Raw genomic sequence first — 23,468 nt, 5'->3', positions numbered from 1 at the left:
GTCAGGGAGGCTGCCAGACAATTTTCCATGCACACTCTGGGCTGGGGGGCAGTCAACCACCAGTACACACAGCAGAACCTAAACCCATACCATTATTGCTAAGCAGCAAGACAGGGGCCCATTGCACTCCCACGGGGCCTTTTTAAATGCATCCATAACCCGGATTTGCCAGGAACCCTTCTTACTCCTCCTACTTGCATGTGACACTGGGCTTAGGATCTGCATAGGAAACACACACACAAGCACACACCTACCTTTGTTGCCTGCAGATGCCTCCTTGGCTGTCCCCAAACGGTATCAAACCAACACCCACGGGAAGCTGTAAGCATAGAGGACATGCCTGCACCCCATTGGACTTACCTGTGTGGGTTAAATCCGGGTTATTTGACAACCTATGGCGGTGATGGTTCTGCTCAGGCAGAGCAGTGCTGATGCTCCTCATAAAGCTGTCGCTGCTGTGAAGGTTCTAGGTGACATCACAATCCCTATGGTTACATACACAACAAAGCTGGGTTGTTGTTGTTTACACTCTGCAAGGCCTGTGGAAGTGAGTGACATCATAGCACTGTAGTTCTGAGGGTTCTAGATGGATGCAACAATCTCCTGTTGCTTCTATGAAGGCCATAATAGACGACATCACCAAACAGCTCCATAGTCACATACACAGCAAAGGAGAGATGTTGTTTACACCTAGTGATGTCAGTGGTATTGAGTGACATCACAGCACAGTGCTAAGGCTCCTGGGCCTGGACACAGCAGCGGCTGCAATATCTCAACGGAGAATACGTTTATATATATGTGTGTGTGTGCGCGTATATATATATATATATATATATATATATATATATATATATATATATTCTCCGCCGAAATCACTTTTAAACCCATTTCCACCTTTTTTTCCCTTCTCTTCCTCTTACTTTTTTTTCACGTTTTTTTACGTTTTTCTCCTTTTCGCCTCTTTTCTGGGCGTATTATTCTTCTTTTTCTTCTTTTTTTTCGTCTAATGCATACCCCATCAGTGCAGCAATGCTTATTCAATACCGCCAGCAGATGGAGACACTGGGGGATAATTTTCTAAGGATTTATACTGATTTTTCCTGTCTGAATTTGTCGCACAGAAAGTTGCAGGCCAAATATGTGTGACATTTCTGCGACTTTAGCTTCTAGAGCATTTTTACAACATTATACATAGGTGCTGAATACATAAAAAGCGACTGTTCAGCGACAGACAAGTCGCATCGGCTGAAAGTAGGCCAGAATGTCAGTCCATGTTGGAGCAGGTTTAGATACAGTCTAAAGCATAGATCTCAAAGTCTGTGCACAGAATTTAGCAAGGGCCTCGCACCTTCTGATGCATCAGGTAGGTGCACTATAGCATAGCCTAACCCTCTGTACTTTGGTCTATATTGATGCGGGACATAGACAGCCAGCTGATGACCAATCCATTAGTGCAATGGATGGCTGGAAGCATTTGTCTTTGCCTTTGCAATACCACAGAAGCAATGCATGGTCAATGTACAGCAATGACACACCTGTGTGAACAGCCAGGAGACCCCCCCATGTTATGTTACATAGTTACATAGTTAGTACGGTCGAAAAAAGACATATGTCCATCAAGTTCAACCAGGGAATTAAGGGGTAGGGGTGTGGCGCGATATTGGGGAAGGGATGAGATTTTATATTTCTTCATAAGCATTAATCTTATTTTGTCAATTAGGAACATTCAGCACCCACCCGCTATCAAGGCAGCTGCCTATCATGTCATGCCCTACCTGCACAGGTGTGCTGGCTACTCAAATGATCCAATTAAGGAGGCCATTTAGTCAGCAGCAGCAGAAGTCCTGTGCCTGGACGCTCCAACAGCGGCCAGACACAAGCAGAAGCAGCAGAAGCAGCAGCAGCACCACCTTTTGTTTTTTGGCTGCAGCAGCAGCAGCAGCAGCAGCAAGGCCCACAGGGCTGGCTAGCTGGCTAGCCAGCAAGCAGGTAGCAATGAAAGTAGGAATCTTTCTTTTTAACCCTGTAAGGGGGTGGTGCACTGTACCCGAAGATACTGCCATATCGGGTCAATGCATAGGGCGACGGAAGCAAGCTTCGAAATTGGCCCCCGTTCTCAAAAATCCATTTAATATATGGTCCCCAGATAGGGGACGTATCAGATATTAAACTGATAAGAACAGATACTACACTTGATCTTAGCCAAAAGGCCGAGAAGCGATAACCGTGAAAGGGGCGGGCCCAACAAGGTCCCCTTCATGGGCACTATCACTGCTTGCTGTCAGGGAGGCTGCCAGACAATTTTCCATGCACACTCTGGGCTGGGGGGCAGTCAACCACCAGTACACACAGCAGAACCTAAACCCATACCATTATTGCTAAGCAGCAAGACAGGGGCCCATTGCACTCCCACGGGGCCTTTTTAAATGCAATCCATAACCCGGATTTGCCAGGAACCCTTCTTACTCCTCCTACTTGCATGTGACACTGGGCTTAGGATCTGCATAGGAAACACACACACAAGCACACACCTACCTTTGTTGCCTGCAGATGCCTCCTTGGCTGTCCCCAAACGGTATCAAACCAACACCCACGGGAAGCTGTAAGCATAGAGGACATGCCTGCACCCCATTGGACTTACCTGTGTGGGTTAAATCCGGGTTATTTGACAACCTATGGCGGTGATGGTTCTGCTCAGGCAGAGCAGTGCTGATGCTCCTCATAAAGCTGTCGCTGCTGTGAAGGTTCTAGGTGACATCACAATCCCTATGGTTACATACACAACAAAGCTGGGTTGTTGTTGTTTACACTCTGCAAGGCCTGTGGAAGTGAGTGACATCATAGCACTGTAGTTCTGAGGGTTCTAGATGGATGCAACAATCTCCTGTTGCTTCTATGAAGGCCATAATAGACGACATCACCAAACAGCTCCATAGTCACATACACAGCAAAGGAGAGATGTTGTTTACACCTAGTGATGTCAGTGGTATTGAGTGACATCACAGCACAGTGCTAAGGCTCCTGGGCCTGGACACAGCAGCGGCTGCAATATCTCAACGGAGAATACGTTTATATATATGTGTGTGTGTGCGCGTATATATATATATATATATATATATATATATATATATATTTCTCCGCCGAAATCACTTTTAAACCCATTTCCACCTTTTTTTCCCTTCTCTTCCTCTTACTTTTTTTTCACGTTTTTTTACGTTTTTCTCCTTTTCGCCTCTTTTCTGGGCGTATTATTCTTCTTTTTCTTCTTTTTTTTCGTCTAATGCATACCCCATCAGTGCAGCAATGCTTATTCAATACCGCCAGCAGATGGAGACACTGGGGGATAATTTTCTAAGGATTTATACTGATTTTTCCTGTCTGAATTTGTCGCACAGAAAGTTGCAGGCCAAATATGTGTGACATTTCTGCGACTTTAGCTTCTAGAGCATTTTTACAACATTATACATAGGTGCTGAATACATAAAAAGCGACTGTTCAGCGACAGACAAGTCGCATCGGCTGAAAGTAGGCCAGAATGTCAGTCCATGTTGGAGCAGGTTTAGATACAGTCTAAAGCATAGATCTCAAAGTCTGTGCACAGAATTTAGCAAGGGCCTCGCACCTTCTGATGCATCAGGTAGGTGCACTATAGCATAGCCTAACCCTCTGTACTTTGGTCTATATTGATGCGGGACATAGACAGCCAGCTGATGACCAATCCATTAGTGCAATGGATGGCTGGAAGCATTTGTCTTTGCCTTTGCAATACCACAGAAGCAATGCATGGTCAATGTACAGCAATGACACACCTGTGTGAACAGCCAGGAGACCCCCCCATGTTATGTTACATAGTTACATAGTTAGTACGGTCGAAAAAAGACATATGTCCATCAAGTTCAACCAGGGAATTAAGGGGTAGGGGTGTGGCGCGATATTGGGGAAGGGATGAGATTTTATATTTCTTCATAAGCATTAATCTTATTTTGTCAATTAGGAACATTCAGCACCCACCCGCTATCAAGGCAGCTGCCTATCATGTCATGCCCTACCTGCACAGGTGTGCTGGCTACTCAAATGATCCAATTAAGGAGGCCATTTAGTCAGCAGCAGCAGAAGTCCTGTGCCTGGACGCTCCAACAGCGGCCAGACACAAGCAGAAGCAGCAGAAGCAGCAGCAGCACCACCTTTTGTTTTTTGGCTGCAGCAGCAGCAGCAGCAGCAGCAAGGCCCACAGGGCTGGCTAGCTGGCTAGCCAGCAAGCAGGTAGCAATGAAAGTAGGAATCTTTCTTTTTAACCCTGTAAGGGGGTGGTGCACTGTACCCGAAGATACTGCCATATCGGGTCAATGCATAGGGCGACGGAAGCAAGCTTCGAAATCGGCCCCCGTTCTCAAAAATCCATTTAATATATGGTCCCCAGATAGGGGACGTATCAGATATTAAACTGATAAGAACAGATACTACACTTGATCTTAGCCAAAAGGCCGAGAAGCGATAACCGTGAAAGGGGCGGGCCCAACAAGGTCCCCTTCATGGGCACTATCACTGCTTGCTGTCAGGGAGGCTGCCAGACAATTTTCCATGCACACTCTGGGCTGGGGGGCAGTCAACCACCAGTACACACAGCAGAACCTAAACCCATACCATTATTGCTAAGCAGCAAGACAGGGGCCCATTGCACTCCCACGGGGCCTTTTTAAATGCAATCCATAACCCGGATTTGCCAGGAACCCTTCTTACTCCTCCTACTTGCATGTGACACTGGGCTTAGGATCTGCATAGGAAACACACACACAAGCACACACCTACCTTTGTTGCCTGCAGATGCCTCCTTGGCTGTCCCCAAACGGTATCAAACCAACACCCACGGGAAGCTGTAAGCATAGAGGACATGCCTGCACCCCATTGGACTTACCTGTGTGGGTTAAATCCGGGTTATTTGACAACCTATGGCGGTGATGGTTCTGCTCAGGCAGAGCAGTGCTGATGCTCCTCATAAAGCTGTCGCTGCTGTGAAGGTTCTAGGTGACATCACAATCCCTATGGTTACATACACAACAAAGCTGGGTTGTTGTTGTTTACACTCTGCAAGGCCTGTGGAAGTGAGTGACATCATAGCACTGTAGTTCTGAGGGTTCTAGATGGATGCAACAATCTCCTGTTGCTTCTATGAAGGCCATAATAGACGACATCACCAAACAGCTCCATAGTCACATACACAGCAAAGGAGAGATGTTGTTTACACCTAGTGATGTCAGTGGTATTGAGTGACATCACAGCACAGTGCTAAGGCTCCTGGGCCTGGACACAGCAGCGGCTGCAATATCTCAACGGAGAATACGTTTATATATATGTGTGTGTGTGCGCGTATATATATATATATATATATATATATATTTCTCCGCCGAAATCACTTTTAAACCCATTTCCACCTTTTTTTCCCTTCTCTTCCTCTTACTTTTTTTTCACGTTTTTTTACGTTTTTCTCCTTTTCGCCTCTTTTCTGGGCGTATTATTCTTCTTTTTCTTCTTTTTTTTCGTCTAATGCATACCCCATCAGTGCAGCAATGCTTATTCAATACCGCCAGCAGATGGAGACACTGGGGGATAATTTTCTAAGGATTTATACTGATTTTTCCTGTCTGAATTTGTCGCACAGAAAGTTGCAGGCCAAATATGTGTGACATTTCTGCGACTTTAGCTTCTAGAGCATTTTTACAACATTATACATAGGTGCTGAATACATAAAAAGCGACTGTTCAGCGACAGACAAGTCGCATCGGCTGAAAGTAGGCCAGAATGTCAGTCCATGTTGGAGCAGGTTTAGATACAGTCTAAAGCATAGATCTCAAAGTCTGTGCACAGAATTTAGCAAGGGCCTCGCACCTTCTGATGCATCAGGTAGGTGCACTATAGCATAGCCTAACCCTCTGTACTTTGGTCTATATTGATGCGGGACATAGACAGCCAGCTGATGACCAATCCATTAGTGCAATGGATGGCTGGAAGCATTTGTCTTTGCCTTTGCAATACCACAGAAGCAATGCATGGTCAATGTACAGCAATGACACACCTGTGTGAACAGCCAGGAGACCCCCCCATGTTATGTTACATAGTTACATAGTTAGTACGGTCGAAAAAAGACATATGTCCATCAAGTTCAACCAGGGAATTAAGGGGTAGGGGTGTGGCGCGATATTGGGGAAGGGATGAGATTTTATATTTCTTCATAAGCATTAATCTTATTTTGTCAATTAGGAACATTCAGCACCCACCCGCTATCAAGGCAGCTGCCTATCATGTCATGCCCTACCTGCACAGGTGTGCTGGCTACTCAAATGATCCAATTAAGGAGGCCATTTAGTCAGCAGCAGCAGAAGTCCTGTGCCTGGACGCTCCAACAGCGGCCAGACACAAGCAGAAGCAGCAGAAGCAGCAGCAGCACCACCTTTTGTTTTTTGGCTGCAGCAGCAGCAGCAGCAGCAGCAAGGCCCACAGGGCTGGCTAGCTGGCTAGCCAGCAAGCAGGTAGCAATGAAAGTAGGAATCTTTCTTTTTAACCCTGTAAGGGGGTGGTGCACTGTACCCGAAGATACTGCCATATCGGGTCAATGCATAGGGCGACGGAAGCAAGCTTCGAAATCGGCCCCCGTTCTCAAAAATCCATTTAATATATGGTCCCCAGATAGGGGACGTATCAGATATTAAACTGATAAGAACAGATACTACACTTGATCTTAGCCAAAAGGCCGAGAAGCGATAACCGTGAAAGGGGCGGGCCCAACAAGGTCCCCTTCATGGGCACTATCACTGCTTGCTGTCAGGGAGGCTGCCAGACAATTTTCCATGCACACTCTGGGCTGGGGGGCAGTCAACCACCAGTACACACAGCAGAACCTAAACCCATACCATTATTGCTAAGCAGCAAGACAGGGGCCCATTGCACTCCCACGGGGCCTTTTTAAATGCAATCCATAACCCGGATTTGCCAGGAACCCTTCTTACTCCTCCTACTTGCATGTGACACTGGGCTTAGGATCTGCATAGGAAACACACACACAAGCACACACCTACCTTTGTTGCCTGCAGATGCCTCCTTGGCTGTCCCCAAACGGTATCAAACCAACACCCACGGGAAGCTGTAAGCATAGAGGACATGCCTGCACCCCATTGGACTTACCTGTGTGGGTTAAATCCGGGTTATTTGACAACCTATGGCGGTGATGGTTCTGCTCAGGCAGAGCAGTGCTGATGCTCCTCATAAAGCTGTCGCTGCTGTGAAGGTTCTAGGTGACATCACAATCCCTATGGTTACATACACAACAAAGCTGGGTTGTTGTTGTTTACACTCTGCAAGGCCTGTGGAAGTGAGTGACATCATAGCACTGTAGTTCTGAGGGTTCTAGATGGATGCAACAATCTCCTGTTGCTTCTATGAAGGCCATAATAGACGACATCACCAAACAGCTCCATAGTCACATACACAGCAAAGGAGAGATGTTGTTTACACCTAGTGATGTCAGTGGTATTGAGTGACATCACAGCACAGTGCTAAGGCTCCTGGGCCTGGACACAGCAGCGGCTGCAATATCTCAACGGAGAATACGTTTATATATATGTGTGTGTGTGCGCGTATATATATATATATATATATATATATATATATATATATATATATTTCTCCGCCGAAATCACTTTTAAACCCATTTCCACCTTTTTTTCCCTTCTCTTCCTCTTACTTTTTTTTCACGTTTTTTTACGTTTTTCTCCTTTTCGCCTCTTTTCTGGGCGTATTATTCTTCTTTTTCTTCTTTTTTTTCGTCTAATGCATACCCCATCAGTGCAGCAATGCTTATTCAATACCGCCAGCAGATGGAGACACTGGGGGATAATTTTCTAAGGATTTATACTGATTTTTCCTGTCTGAATTTGTCGCACAGAAAGTTGCAGGCCAAATATGTGTGACATTTCTGCGACTTTAGCTTCTAGAGCATTTTTACAACATTATACATAGGTGCTGAATACATAAAAAGCGACTGTTCAGCGACAGACAAGTCGCATCGGCTGAAAGTAGGCCAGAATGTCAGTCCATGTTGGAGCAGGTTTAGATACAGTCTAAAGCATAGATCTCAAAGTCTGTGCACAGAATTTAGCAAGGGCCTCGCACCTTCTGATGCATCAGGTAGGTGCACTATAGCATAGCCTAACCCTCTGTACTTTGGTCTATATTGATGCGGGACATAGACAGCCAGCTGATGACCAATCCATTAGTGCAATGGATGGCTGGAAGCATTTGTCTTTGCCTTTGCAATACCACAGAAGCAATGCATGGTCAATGTACAACAATGACACACCTGTGTGAACAGCCAGGAGACCCCCCCATGTTATGTTACATAGTTACATAGTTAGTACGGTCGAAAAAAGACATATGTCCATCAAGTTCAACCAGGGAATTAAGGGGTAGGGGTGTGGCGCGATATTGGGGAAGGGATGAGATTTTATATTTCTTCATAAGCATTAATCTTATTTTGTCAATTAGGAACATTCAGCACCCACCCGCTATCAAGGCAGCTGCCTATCATGTCATGCCCTACCTGCACAGGTGTGCTGGCTACTCAAATGATCCAATTAAGGAGGCCATTTAGTCAGCAGCAGCAGAAGTCCTGTGCCTGGACGCTCCAACAGCGGCCAGACACAAGCAGAAGCAGCAGAAGCAGCAGCAGCACCACCTTTTGTTTTTTGGCTGCAGCAGCAGCAGCAGCAGCAGCAAGGCCCACAGGGCTGGCTAGCTGGCTAGCCAGCAAGCAGGTAGCAATGAAAGTAGGAATCTTTCTTTTTAACCCTGTAAGGGGGTGGTGCACTGTACCCGAAGATACTGCCATATCGGGTCAATGCATAGGGCGACGGAAGCAAGCTTCGAAATCGGCCCCCGTTCTCAAAAATCCATTTAATATATGGTCCCCAGATAGGGGACGTATCAGATATTAAACTGATAAGAACAGATACTACACTTGATCTTAGCCAAAAGGCCGAGAAGCGATAACCGTGAAAGGGGCGGGCCCAACAAGGTCCCCTTCATGGGCACTATCACTGCTTGCTGTCAGGGAGGCTGCCAGACAATTTTCCATGCACACTCTGGGCTGGGGGGCAGTCAACCACCAGTACACACAGCAGAACCTAAACCCATACCATTATTGCTAAGCAGCAAGACAGGGGCCCATTGCACTCCCACGGGGCCTTTTTAAATGCAATCCATAACCCGGATTTGCCAGGAACCCTTCTTACTCCTCCTACTTGCATGTGACACTGGGCTTAGGATCTGCATAGGAAACACACACACAAGCACACACCTACCTTTGTTGCCTGCAGATGCCTCCTTGGCTGTCCCCAAACGGTATCAAACCAACACCCACGGGAAGCTGTAAGCATAGAGGACATGCCTGCACCCCATTGGACTTACCTGTGTGGGTTAAATCCGGGTTATTTGACAACCTATGGCGGTGATGGTTCTGCTCAGGCAGAGCAGTGCTGATGCTCCTCATAAAGCTGTCGCTGCTGTGAAGGTTCTAGGTGACATCACAATCCCTATGGTTACATACACAACAAAGCTGGGTTGTTGTTGTTTACACTCTGCAAGGCCTGTGGAAGTGAGTGACATCATAGCACTGTAGTTCTGAGGGTTCTAGATGGATGCAACAATCTCCTGTTGCTTCTATGAAGGCCATAATAGACGACATCACCAAACAGCTCCATAGTCACATACACAGCAAAGGAGAGATGTTGTTTACACCTAGTGATGTCAGTGGTATTGAGTGACATCACAGCACAGTGCTAAGGCTCCTGGGCCTGGACACAGCAGCGGCTGCAATATCTCAACGGAGAATACGTTTATATATATGTGTGTGTGTGCGCGTATATATATATATATATATATATATATATATATATATATATATTTCTCCGCCGAAATCACTTTTAAACCCATTTCCACCTTTTTTTCCCTTCTCTTCCTCTTACTTTTTTTTCACGTTTTTTTACGTTTTTCTCCTTTTCGCCTCTTTTCTGGGCGTATTATTCTTCTTTTTCTTCTTTTTTTTCGTCTAATGCATACCCCATCAGTGCAGCAATGCTTATTCAATACCGCCAGCAGATGGAGACACTGGGGGATAATTTTCTAAGGATTTATACTGATTTTTTCTGTCTGAATTTGTCGCACAGAAAGTTGCAGGCCAAATATGTGTGACATTTCTGCGACTTTAGCTTCTAGAGCATTTTTACAACATTATACATAGGTGCTGAATACATAAAAAGCGACTGTTCAGCGACAGACAAGTCGCATCGGCTGAAAGTAGGCCAGAATGTCAGTCCATGTTGGAGCAGGTTTAGATACAGTCTAAAGCATAGATCTCAAAGTCTGTGCACAGAATTTAGCAAGGGCCTCGCACCTTCTGATGCATCAGGTAGGTGCACTATAGCATAGCCTAACCCTCTGTACTTTGGTCTATATTGATGCGGGACATAGACAGCCAGCTGATGACCAATCCATTAGTGCAATGGATGGCTGGAAGCATTTGTCTTTGCCTTTGCAATACCACAGAAGCAATGCATGGTCAATGTACAGCAATGACACACCTGTGTGAACAGCCAGGAGACCCCCCCATGTTATGTTACATAGTTACATAGTTAGTACGGTCGAAAAAAGACATATGTCCATCAAGTTCAACCAGGGAATTAAGGGGTAGGGGTGTGGCGCGATATTGGGGAAGGGATGAGATTTTATATTTCTTCATAAGCATTAATCTTATTTTGTCAATTAGGAACATTCAGCACCCACCCGCTATCAAGGCAGCTGCCTATCATGTCATGCCCTACCTGCACAGGTGTGCTGGCTACTCAAATGATCCAATTAAGGAGGCCATTTAGTCAGCAGCAGCAGAAGTCCTGTGCCTGGACGCTCCAACAGCGGCCAGACACAAGCAGAAGCAGCAGAAGCAGCAGCAGCACCACCTTTTGTTTTTTGGCTGCAGCAGCAGCAGCAGCAGCAGCAAGGCCCACAGGGCTGGCTAGCTGGCTAGCCAGCAAGCAGGTAGCAATGAAAGTAGGAATCTTTCTTTTTAACCCTGTAAGGGGGTGGTGCACTGTACCCGAAGATACTGCCATATCGGGTCAATGCATAGGGCGACGGAAGCAAGCTTCGAAATCGGCCCCCGTTCTCAAAAATCCATTTAATATATGGTCCCCAGATAGGGGACGTATCAGATATTAAACTGATAAGAACAGATACTACACTTGATCTTAGCCAAAAGGCCGAGAAGCGATAACCGTGAAAGGGGCGGGCCCAACAAGGTCCCCTTCATGGGCACTATCACTGCTTGCTGTCAGGGAGGCTGCCAGACAATTTTCCATGCACACTCTGGGCTGGGGGGCAGTCAACCACCAGTACACACAGCAGAACCTAAACCCATACCATTATTGCTAAGCAGCAAGACAGGGGCCCATTGCACTCCCACGGGGCCTTTTTAAATGCAATCCATAACCCGGATTTGCCAGGAACCCTTCTTACTCCTCCTACTTGCATGTGACACTGGGCTTAGGATCTGCATAGGAAACACACACACAAGCACACACCTACCTTTGTTGCCTGCAGATGCCTCCTTGGCTGTCCCCAAACGGTATCAAACCAACACCCACGGGAAGCTGTAAGCATAGAGGACATGCCTGCACCCCATTGGACTTACCTGTGTGGGTTAAATCCGGGTTATTTGACAACCTATGGCGGTGATGGTTCTGCTCAGGCAGAGCAGTGCTGATGCTCCTCATAAAGCTGTCGCTGCTGTGAAGGTTCTAGGTGACATCACAATCCCTATGGTTACATACACAACAAAGCTGGGTTGTTGTTGTTTACACTCTGCAAGGCCTGTGGAAGTGAGTGACATCATAGCACTGTAGTTCTGAGGGTTCTAGATGGATGCAACAATCTCCTGTTGCTTCTATGAAGGCCATAATAGACGACATCACCAAACAGCTCCATAGTCACATACACAGCAAAGGAGAGATGTTGTTTACACCTAGTGATGTCAGTGGTATTGAGTGACATCACAGCACAGTGCTAAGGCTCCTGGGCCTGGACACAGCAGCGGCTGCAATATCTCAACGGAGAATACGTTTATATATATGTGTGTGTGTGCGCGTATATATATATATATATATATATATATATATATATATATATATATATTTCTCCGCCGAAATCACTTTTAAACCCATTTCCACCTTTTTTTCCCTTCTCTTCCTCTTACTTTTTTTTCACGTTTTTTTACGTTTTTCTCCTTTTCGCCTCTTTTCTGGGCGTATTATTCTTCTTTTTCTTCTTTTTTTTCGTCTAATGCATACCCCATCAGTGCAGCAATGCTTATTCAATACCGCCAGCAGATGGAGACACTGGGGGATAATTTTCTAAGGATTTATACTGATTTTTCCTGTCTGAATTTGTCGCACAGAAAGTTGCAGGCCAAATATGTGTGACATTTCTGCGACTTTAGCTTCTAGAGCATTTTTACAACATTATACATAGGTGCTGAATACATAAAAAGCGACTGTTCAGCGACAGACAAGTCGCATCGGCTGAAAGTAGGCCAGAATGTCAGTCCATGTTGGAGCAGGTTTAGATACAGTCTAAAGCATAGATCTCAAAGTCTGTGCACAGAATTTAGCAAGGGCCTCGCACCTTCTGATGCATCAGGTAGGTGCACTATAGCATAGCCTAACCCTCTGTACTTTGGTCTATATTGATGCGGGACATAGACAGCCAGCTGATGACCAATCCATTAGTGCAATGGATGGCTGGAAGCATTTGTCTTTGCCTTTGCAATACCACAGAAGCAATGCATGGTCAATGTACAGCAATGACACACCTGTGTGAACAGCCAGGAGACCCCCCCATGTTATGTTACATAGTTACATAGTTAGTACGGTCGAAAAAAGACATATGTCCATCAAGTTCAACCAGGGAATTAAGGGGTAGGGGTGTGGCGCGATATTGGGGAAGGGATGAGATTTTATATTTCTTCATAAGCATTAATCTTATTTTGTCAATTAGGAACATTCAGCACCCACCCGCTATCAAGGCAGCTGCCTATCATGTCATGCCCTACCTGCACAGGTGTGCTGGCTACTCAAATGATCCAATTAAGGAGGCCATTTAGTCAGCAGCAGCAGAAGTCCTGTGCCTGGACGCTCCAACAGCGGCCAGACACAAGCAGAAGCAGCAGAAGCAGCAGCAGCACCACCTTTTGTTTTTTGGCTGCAGCAGCAGCAGCAGCAGCAGCAAGGCCCACAGGGCTGGCTAGCTGGCTAGCCAGCAAGCAGGTAGCAATGAAAGTAGGAATCTTTCTTTTTAACCCTGTAAGGGGGTGGTGCACTGTACCCGAAGATACTGCCATATCGGGTCAATGCATAGGGCGACGGAAGCAAGCTTCGAAATCGGCCCCCGTTCTCAAAAATCCATTTAATATATGGTCCCCAGATAGGGGACGTATCAGATATTAAACTGATAAGAACAGATACTACACTTGATCTTAGCCAAAAGGCCGAGAAGCGATAACCGTGAAAGGGGCGGGCCCAACAAGGTCCCCTTCATGGGCACTATCACTGCTTGCTGTCAGGGAGGCTGCCAGACAATTTTCCATGCACACTCTGGGCTGGGGGGCAGTCAACCACCAGTACACACAGCAGAACCTAAACCCATACCATTATTGCTAAGCAGCAAGACAGGGGCCCATTGCACTCCCACGGGGCCTTTTTAAATGCAATCCATAACCCGGATTTGCCAGGAACCCTTCTTACTCCTCCTACTTGCATGTGACACTGGGCTTAGGATCTGCATAGGAAACACACACACAAGCACACACCTACCTTTGTTGCCTGCAGATGCCTCCTTGGCTGTCCCCAAACGGTATCAAACCAACACCCACGGGAAGCTGTAAGCATAGAGGACATGCCTGCACCCCATTGGACTTACCTGTGTGGGTTAAATCCGGGTTATTTGACAACCTATGGCGGTGATGGTTCTGCTCAGGCAGAGCAGTGCTGATGCTCCTCATAAAGCTGTCGCTGCTGTGAAGGTTCTAGGTGACATCACAATCCCTATGGTTACATACACAACAAAGCTGGGTTGTTGTTGTTTACACTCTGCAAGGCCTGTGGAAGTGAGTGACATCATAGCACTGTAGTTCTGAGGGTTCTAGATGGATGCAACAATCTCCTGTTGCTTCTATGAAGGCCATAATAGACGACATCACCAAACAGCTCCATAGTCACATACACAGCAAAGAAGAGATGTTGTTTACACCTAGTGATGTCAGTGGTATTGAGTGACATCACAGCACAGTGCTAAGGCTCCTGGGCCTGGACACAGCAGCGGCTGCAATATCTCAACGGAGAATACGTTTATATATATGTGTGTGTGTGCGCGTATATATATATATATATATATATATATATATATATATATATATATTTCTCCGCCGAAATCACTTTTAAACCCATTTCCACCTTTTTTTCCCTTCTCTTCCTCTTACTTTTTTTTCACGTTTTTTTAAGTTTTTCTCCTTTTCGCCTCTTTTCTGGGCGTATTATTCTTCTTTTTCTTCTTTTTTTTCGTCTAATGCATACCCCATCAGTGCAGCAATGCTTATTCAATACCGCCAGCAGATGGAGACACTGGGGGATAATTTTCTAAGGATTTATACTGATTTTTCCTGTCTGAATTTGTCGCACAGAAAGTTGCAGGCCAAATATGTGTGACATTTCTGCGACTTTAGCTTCTAGAGCATTTTTACAACATTATACATAGGTGCTGAATACATAAAAAGCGACTGTTCAGCGACAGACAAGTCGCATCGGCTGAAAGTAGGCCAGAATGTCAGTCCATGTTGGAGCAGGTTTAGATACAGTCTAAAGCATAGATCTCAAAGTCTGTGCACAGAATTTAGCAAGGGCCTCGCACCTTCTGATGCATCAGGTAGGTGCACTATAGCATAGCCTAACCCTCTGTACTTTGGTCTATATTGATGCGGGACATAGACAGCCAGCTGATGACCAATCCATTAGTGCAATGGATGGCTGGAAGCATTTGTCTTTGCCTTTGCAATACCACAGAAGCAATGCATGGTCAATGTACAGCAATGACACACCTGTGTGAACAGCCAGGAGACCCCCCCATGTTATGTTACATAGTTACATAGTTAGTACGGTCGAAAAAAGACATATGTCCATCAAGTTCAACCAGGGAATTAAGGGGTAGGGGTGTGGCGCGATATTGGGGAAGGGATGAGATTTTATATTTCTTCATAAGCATTAATCTTATTTTGTCAATTAGGAACATTCAGCACCCACCCGCTATCAAGGCAGCTGCCTATCATGTCATGCCCTACCTGCACAGGTGTGCTGGCTACTCAAATGATCCAATTAAGGAGGCCATTTAGTCAGCAGCAGCAGAAGTCCTGTGCCTGGACGCTCCAACAGCGGCCAGACACAAGCAGAAGCAGCAGAAGCAGCAGCAGCACCACCTTTTGTTTTTTGGCTGCAGCAGCAGCAGCAGCAGCAGCAGCAAGGCCCACAGGGCTGGCTAGCTGGCTAGCCAGCAAGCAGGTAGCAATGAAAGTAGGAATCTTTCTTTTTAACCCTGTAAGGGGGTGGTGCACTGTACCCGAAGATACTGCCATATCGGGTCAATGCATAGGGCGACGGAAGCAAGCTTCGAAATCGGCCCCCGTTCTCAAAAATCCATTTAATATATGGTCCCCAGATAGGGGACGTATCAGATATTAAACTGATAAGAACAGATACTACACTTGATCTTAGCCAAAAGGCCGAGAAGCGATAACCGTGAAAGGGGCGGGCCCAACAAGGTCCCCTTCATGGGCACTATCACTGCTTGCTGTCAGGGAGGCTGCCAGACAATTTTCCATGCACACTCTGGGCTGGGGGGCAGTCAACCACCAGTACACACAGCAGAACCTAAACCCATACCATTATTGCTAAGCAGCAAGACAGGGGCCCATTGCACTCCCACGGGGCCTTTTTAAATGCAATCCATAACCCGGATTTGCCAGGAACCCTTCTTACTCCTCCTACTTGCATGTGACACTGGGCTTAGGATCTGCATAGGAAACACACACACAAGCACACACCTACCTTTGTTGCCTGCAGATGCCTCCTTGGCTGTCCCCAAACGGTATCAAACCAACACCCACGGGAAGCTGTAAGCATAGAGGACATGCCTGCACCCCATTGGACTTACCTGTGTGGGTTAAATCCGGGTTATTTGACAACCTATGGCGGTGATGGTTCTGCTCAGGCAGAGCAGTGCTGATGCTCCTCATAAAGCTGTCGCTGCTGTGAAGGTTCTAGGTGACATCACAATCCCTATGGTTACATACACAACAAAGCTGGGTTGTTGTTGTTTACACTCTGCAAGGCCTGTGGAAGTGAGTGACATCATAGCACTGTAGTTCTGAGGGTTCTAGATGGATGCAACAATCTCCTGTTGCTTCTATGAAGGCCATAATAGACGACATCACCAAACAGCTCCATAGTCACATACACAGCAAAGGAGAGATGTTGTTTACACCTAGTGATGTCAGTGGTATTGAGTGACATCACAGCACAGTGCTAAGGCTCCTGGGCCTGGACACAGCAGCGGCTGCAATATCTCAACGGAGAATACGTTTATATATATGTGTGTGTGTGCGCGTATATATATATATATATATATATATATATATATATATTTCTCCGCCGAAATCACTTTTAAACCCATTTCCACCTTTTTTTCCCTTCTCTTCCTCTTACTTTTTTTTCACGTTTTTTTACGTTTTTCTCCTTTTCGCCTCTTTTCTGGGCGTATTATTCTTCTTTTTCTTCTTTTTTTTCGTCTAATGCATACCCCATCAGTGCAGCAATGCTTATTCAATACCGCCAGCAGATGGAGACACTGGGGGATAATTTTCTAAGGATTTATACTGATTTTTCCTGTCTGAATTTGTCGCACAGAAAGTTGCAGGCCAAATATGTGTGACATTTCTGCGACTTTAGCTTCTAGAGCATTTTTACAACATTATACATAGGTGCTGAATACATAAAAAGCGACTGTTCAGCGACAGACAAGTCGCATCGGCTGAAAGTAGGCCAGAATGTCAGTCCATGTTGGAGCAGGTTTAGATACAGTCTAAAGCATAGATCTCAAAGTCTGTGCACAGAATTTAGCAAGGGCCTCGCACCTTCTGATGCATCAGGTAGGTGCACTATAGCATAGCCTAACCCTCTGTACTTTGGTCTATATTGATGCGGGACATAGACAGCCAGCTGATGACCAATCCATTAGTGCAATGGATGGCTGGAAGCATTTGTCTTTGCCTTTGCAATACCACAGAAGCAATGCATGGTCAATGTACAGCAATGACACACCTGTGTGAACAGCCAGGAGACCCCCCCATGTTATGTTACATAGTTACATAGTTAGTACGGTCGAAAAAAGACATATGTCCATCAAGTTCAACCAGGGAATTAAGGGGTAGGGGTGTGGCGCGATATTGGGGAAGGGATGAGATTTTATATTTCTTCATAAGCATTAATCTTATTTTGTCAATTAGGAACATTCAGCACCCACCCGCTATCAAGGCAGCTGCCTATCATGTCATGCCCTACCTGCACAGGTGTGCTGGCTACTCAAATGATCCAATTAAGGAGGCCATTTAGTCAGCAGCAGCAGAAGTCCTGTGCCTGGACGCTCCAACAGCGGCCAGACACAAGCAGAAGCAGCAGCAGCACCACCTTTTGTTTTTTGGCTGCAGCAGCAGCAGCAGCAGCAAGGCCCACAGGGCTGGCTAGCTGGCTAGCCAGCAAGCAGGTAGCAATGAAAGTAGGAATCTTTCTTTTTAACCCTGTAAGGGGGTGGTGCACTGTACCCGAAGATACTGCCATATCGGGTCAATGCATAGGGCGACGGAAGCAAGCTTCGAAATCGGCCCCCGTTCTCAAAAATCCATTTAATATATGGTCCCCAGATAGGGGACGTATCAGATATTAAACTGATAAGAACAGATACTACACTTGATCTTAGCCAAAAGGCCGAGAAGCGATAACCGTGAAAGGGGCGGGCCCAACAAGGTCCCCTTCATGGGCACTATCACTGCTTGCTGTCAGGGAGGCTGCCAGACAATTTTCCATGCACACTCTGGGCTGGGGGGCAGTCAACCACCAGTACACACAGCAGAACCTAAACCCATACCATTATTGCTAAGCAGCAAGACAGGGGCCCATTGCACTCCCACGGGGCCTTTTTAAATGCAATCCATAACCCGGATTTGCCAGGAACCCTTCTTACTCCTCCTACTTGCATGTGACACTGGGCTTAGGATCTGCATAGGAAACACACACACAAGCACACACCTACCTTTGTTGCCTGCAGATGCCTCCTTGGCTGTCCCCAAACGGTATCAAACCAACACCCACGGGAAGCTGTAAGCATAGAGGACATGCCTGCACCCCATTGGACTTACCTGTGTGGGTTAAATCCGGGTTATTTGACAACCTATGGCGGTGATGGTTCTGCTCAGGCAGAGCAGTGCTGATGCTCCTCATAAAGCTGTCGCTGCTGTGAAGGTTCTAGGTGACATCACAATCCCTATGGTTACATACACAACAAAGCTGGGTTGTTGTTGTTTACACTCTGCAAGGCCTGTGGAAGTGAGTGACATCATAGCACTGTAGTTCTGAGGGTTCTAGATGGATGCAACAATCTCCTGTTGCTTCTATGAAGGCCATAATAGACGACATCACCAAACAGCTCCATAGTCACATACACAGCAAAGAAGAGATGTTGTTTACACCTAGTGATGTCAGTGGTATTGAGTGACATCACAGCACAGTGCTAAGGCTCCTGGGCCTGGACACAGCAGCGGCTGCAATATCTCAACGGAGAATACGTTTATATATATGTGTGTGTGTGCGCGTATATATATATATATATATATATATATATATATATATATATATATATATATATATTCTCCGCCGAAATCACTTTTAAACCCATTTCCACCTTTTTTTCCCTTCTCTTCCTCTTACTTTTTTTTCACGTTTTTTTACGTTTTTCTCCTTTTCGCCTCTTTTCTGGGCGTATTATTCTTCTTTTTCTTCTTTTTTTTCGTCTAATGCATACCCCATCAGTGCAGCAATGCTTATTCAATACCGCCAGCAGATGGAGACACTGGGGGATAATTTTCTAAGGATTTATACTGATTTTTCCTGTCTGAATTTGTCGCACAGAAAGTTGCAGGCCAAATATGTGTGACATTTCTGCGACTTTAGCTTCTAGAGCATTTTTACAACATTATACATAGGTGCTGAATACATAAAAAGCGACTGTTCAGCGACAGACAAGTCGCATCGGCTGAAAGTAGGCCAGAATGTCAGTCCATGTTGGAGCAGGTTTAGATACAGTCTAAAGCATAGATCTCAAAGTCTGTGCACAGAATTTAGCAAGGGCCTCGCACCTTCTGATGCATCAGGTAGGTGCACTATAGCATAGCCTAACCCTCTGTACTTTGGTCTATATTGATGCGGGACATAGACAGCCAGCTGATGACCAATCCATTAGTGCAATGGATGGCTGGAAGCATTTGTCTTTGCCTTTGCAATACCACAGAAGCAATGCATGGTCAATGTACAGCAATGACACACCTGTGTGAACAGCCAGGAGACCCCCCCATGTTATGTTACATAGTTACATAGTTAGTACGGTCGAAAAAAGACATATGTCCATCAAGTTCAACCAGGGAATTAAGGGGTAGGGGTGTGGCGCGATATTGGGGAAGGGATGAGATTTTATATTTCTTCATAAGCATTAATCTTATTTTGTCAATTAGGAACATTCAGCACCCACCCGCTATCAAGGCAGCTGCCTATCATGTCATGCCCTACCTGCACAGGTGTGCTGGCTACTCAAATGATCCAATTAAGGAGGCCATTTAGTCAGCAGCAGCAGAAGTCCTGTGCCTGGACGCTCCAACAGCGGCCAGACACAAGCAGAAGCAGCAGAAGCAGCAGCAGCACCACCTTTTGTTTTTTGGCTGCAGCAGCAGCAGCAGCAGCAGCAAGGCCCACAGGGCTGGCTAGCTGGCTAGCCAGCAAGCAGGTAGCAATGAAAGTAGGAATCTTTCTTTTTAACCCTGTAAGGGGGTGGTGCACTGTACCCGAAGATACTGCCATATCGGGTCAATGCATAGGGCGACGGAAGCAAGCTTCGAAATCGGCCCCCGTTCTCAAAAATCCATTTAATATATGGTCCCCAGATAGGGGACGTATCAGATATTAAACTGATAAGAACAGATACTACACTTGATCTTAGCCAAAAGGCCGAGAAGCGATAACCGTGAAAGGGGCGGGCCCAACAAGGTCCCCTTCATGGGCACTATCACTGCTTGCTGTCAGGGAGGCTGCCAGACAATTTTCCATGCACACTCTGGGCTGGGGGGCAGTCAACCACCAGTACACACAGCAGAACCTAAACCCATACCATTATTGCTAAGCAGCAAGACAGGGGCCCATTGCACTCCCACGGGGCCTTTTTAAATGCAATCCATAACCCGGATTTGCCAGGAACCCTTCTTACTCCTCCTACTTGCATGTGACACTGGGCTTAGGATCTGCATAGGAAACACACACACAAGCACACACCTACCTTTGTTGCCTGCAGATGCCTCCTTGGCTGTCCCCAAACGGTATCAAACCAACACCCACGGGAAGCTGTAAGCATAGAGGACATGCCTGCACCCCATTGGACTTACCTGTGTGGGTTAAATCCGGGTTATTTGACAACCTATGGCGGTGATGGTTCTGCTCAGGCAGAGCAGTGCTGATGCTCCTCATAAAGCTGTCGCTGCTGTGAAGGTTCTAGGTGACATCACAATCCCTATGGTTACATACACAACAAAGCTGGGTTGTTGTTGTTTACACTCTGCAAGGCCTGTGGAAGTGAGTGACATCATAGCACTGTAGTTCTGAGGGTTCTAGATGGATGCAACAATCTCCTGTTGCTTCTATGAAGGCCATAATAGACGACATCACCAAACAGCTCCATAGTCACATACACAGCAAAGGAGAGATGTTGTTTACACCTAGTGATGTCAGTGGTATTGAGTGACATCACAGCACAGTGCTAAGGCTCCTGGGCCTGGACACAGCAGCGGCTGCAATATCTCAACTGGGGATACGTTTATATATATGTGTGTGTGTGCGCGTATATATATATATATATATATATATATATATATATATATATATATATATATATATATATATTTCTCCGCCGAAATCACTTTTAAACCCATTTCCACCTTTTTTTCCCTTCTCTTCCTCTTACTTTTTTTTCACGTTTTTTTACGTTTTTCTCCTTTTCGCCTCTTTTCTGGGCGTATTATTCTTCTTTTTCTTCTTTTTTTTCGTCTAATGCATACCCCATCAGTGCAGCAATGCTTATTCAATACCGCCAGCAGATGGAGACACTGGGGGATAATTTTCTAAGGATTTATACTGATTTTTCCTGTCTGAATTTGTCGCACAGAAAGTTGCAGGCCAAATATGTGTGACATTTCTGCGACTTTAGCTTCTAGAGCATTTTTACAACATTATACATAGGTGCTGAATACATAAAAAGCGACTGTTCAGCGACAGACAAGTCGCATCGGCTGAAAGTAGGCCAGAATGTCAGTCCATGTTGGAGCAGGTTTAGATACAGTCTAAAGCATAGATCTCAAAGTCTGTGCACAGAATTTAGCAAGGGCCTCGCACCTTCTGATGCATCAGGTAGGTGCACAATAGCATAGCCTAACCCTCTGTACTTTGGTCTATATTGATGCGGGACATAGACAGCCAGCTGATGACCAATCCATTAGTGCAATGGATGGCTGGAAGCATTTGTCTTTGCCTTTGCAATACCACAGAAGCAATGCATGGTCAATGTACAGCAATGACACACCTGTGTGAACAGCCAGGAGACCCCCCCATGTTATGTTACATAGTTACATAGTTAGTACGGTCGAAAAAAGACATATGTCCATCAAGTTCAACCAGGGAATTAAGGGGTAGGGGTGTGGCGCGATATTGGGGAAGGGATGAGATTTTATATTTCTTCATAAGCATTAATCTTATTTTGTCAATTAGGAACATTCAGCACCCACCCGCTATCAAGGCAGCTGCCTATCATGTCATGCCCTACCTGCACAGGTGTGCTGGCTACTCAAATGATCCAATTAAGGAGGCCATTTAGTCAGCAGCAGCAGAAGTCCTGTGCCTGGACGCTCCAACAGCGGCCAGACACAAGCAGAAGCAGCAGAAGCAGCAGCAGCACCACCTTTTGTTTTTTGGCTGCAGCAGCAGCAGCAGCAGCAGCAAGGCCCACAGGGCTGGCTAGCTGGCTAGCCAGCAAGCAGGTAGCAATGAAAGTAGGAATCTTTCTTTTTAACCCTGTAAGGGGGTGGTGCACTGTACCCGAAGATACTGCCATATCGGGTCAATGCATAGGGCGACGGAAGCAAGCTTCGAAATCGGCCCCCGTTCTCAAAAATCCATTTAATATATGGTCCCCAGATAGGGGACGTATCAGATATTAAACTGATAAGAACAGATACTACACTTGATCTTAGCCAAAAGGCCGAGAAGCGATAACCGTGAAAGGGGCGGGCCCAACAAGGTCCCCTTCATGGGCACTATCACTGCTTGCTGTCAGGGAGGCTGCCAGACAATTTTCCATGCACACTCTGGGCTGGGGGGCAGTCAACCACCAGTACACACAGCAGAACCTAAACCCATACCATTATTGCTAAGCAGCAAGACAGGGGCCCATTGCACTCCCACGGGGCCTTTTTAAATGCAATCCATAACCCGGATTTGCCAGGAACCCTTCTTACTCCTCCTACTTGCATGTGACACTGGGCTTAGGATCTGCATAGGAAACACACACACAAGCACACACCTACCTTTGTTGCCTGCAGATGCCTCCTTGGCTGTCCCCAAACGGTATCAAACCAACACCCACGGGAAGCTGTAAGCATAGAGGACATGCCTGCACCCCATTGGACTTACCTGTGTGGGTTAAATCCGGGTTATTTGACAACCTATGGCGGTGATGGTTCTGCTCAGGCAGAGCAGTGCTGATGCTCCTCATAAAGCTGTCGCTGCTGTGAAGGTTCTAGGTGACATCACAATCCCTATGGTTACATACACAACAAAGCTGGGTTGTTGTTGTTTACACTCTGCAAGGCCTGTGGAAGTGAGTGACATCATAGCACTGTAGTTCTGAGGGTTCTAGATGGATGCAACAATCTCCTGTTGCTTCTATGAAGGCCATAATAGACGACATCACCAAACAGCTCCATAGTCACATACACAGCAAAGGAGAGATGT

General features: G+C 46.1%; 10 non-coding genes across 10 annotated transcripts; all 10 read right to left on the bottom strand.

Annotated features, from left to right (window-relative positions):
* Positions 1 to 2,031: 2,031 nt before the first annotated feature.
* LOC130322706 (U2 spliceosomal RNA) lies at positions 2,032 to 2,222 on the bottom strand. Its single transcript, XR_008868157.1, has one exon. It is a non-coding gene; the product is annotated as a U2 spliceosomal RNA (small nuclear RNA).
* Positions 2,223 to 4,305: 2,083 nt separating this feature from the next.
* On the bottom strand, positions 4,306 to 4,496 carry LOC130322881 (U2 spliceosomal RNA). Its single transcript, XR_008868304.1, has one exon. It is a non-coding gene; the product is annotated as a U2 spliceosomal RNA (small nuclear RNA).
* A 2,073-nt stretch (positions 4,497 to 6,569) lies between these two features.
* LOC130322880 (U2 spliceosomal RNA) lies at positions 6,570 to 6,760 on the bottom strand. Its single transcript, XR_008868303.1, has one exon. It is a non-coding gene; the product is annotated as a U2 spliceosomal RNA (small nuclear RNA).
* A 2,089-nt stretch (positions 6,761 to 8,849) lies between these two features.
* Positions 8,850 to 9,040, bottom strand: LOC130322879 (U2 spliceosomal RNA). The gene has a single exon (XR_008868302.1). It is a non-coding gene; the product is annotated as a U2 spliceosomal RNA (small nuclear RNA).
* Positions 9,041 to 11,127: 2,087 nt separating this feature from the next.
* LOC130322878 (U2 spliceosomal RNA) lies at positions 11,128 to 11,318 on the bottom strand. Its single transcript, XR_008868301.1, has one exon. It is a non-coding gene; the product is annotated as a U2 spliceosomal RNA (small nuclear RNA).
* Positions 11,319 to 13,409: 2,091 nt separating this feature from the next.
* Positions 13,410 to 13,600, bottom strand: LOC130322877 (U2 spliceosomal RNA). The gene has a single exon (XR_008868300.1). It is a non-coding gene; the product is annotated as a U2 spliceosomal RNA (small nuclear RNA).
* A 2,092-nt stretch (positions 13,601 to 15,692) lies between these two features.
* On the bottom strand, positions 15,693 to 15,883 carry LOC130322876 (U2 spliceosomal RNA). The gene has a single exon (XR_008868299.1). It is a non-coding gene; the product is annotated as a U2 spliceosomal RNA (small nuclear RNA).
* Positions 15,884 to 17,952: 2,069 nt separating this feature from the next.
* On the bottom strand, positions 17,953 to 18,143 carry LOC130322875 (U2 spliceosomal RNA). The gene has a single exon (XR_008868298.1). It is a non-coding gene; the product is annotated as a U2 spliceosomal RNA (small nuclear RNA).
* A 2,098-nt stretch (positions 18,144 to 20,241) lies between these two features.
* Positions 20,242 to 20,432, bottom strand: LOC130322872 (U2 spliceosomal RNA). Its single transcript, XR_008868296.1, has one exon. It is a non-coding gene; the product is annotated as a U2 spliceosomal RNA (small nuclear RNA).
* A 2,105-nt stretch (positions 20,433 to 22,537) lies between these two features.
* LOC130322871 (U2 spliceosomal RNA) lies at positions 22,538 to 22,728 on the bottom strand. Its single transcript, XR_008868295.1, has one exon. It is a non-coding gene; the product is annotated as a U2 spliceosomal RNA (small nuclear RNA).
* Between the last annotated feature and the right edge of the window lie 740 nt (positions 22,729 to 23,468).

The sequence above is a fragment of the Hyla sarda genome, unplaced genomic scaffold (genome assembly GCF_029499605.1).
Source record: "Hyla sarda isolate aHylSar1 unplaced genomic scaffold, aHylSar1.hap1 scaffold_238, whole genome shotgun sequence".
Lineage (NCBI taxonomy): Eukaryota > Metazoa > Chordata > Amphibia > Anura > Hylidae > Hyla > Hyla sarda.
The sequence above is the reverse complement of the archived record's forward strand: the minus strand, read 5'-3'. Positions and strand labels throughout refer to the sequence as shown.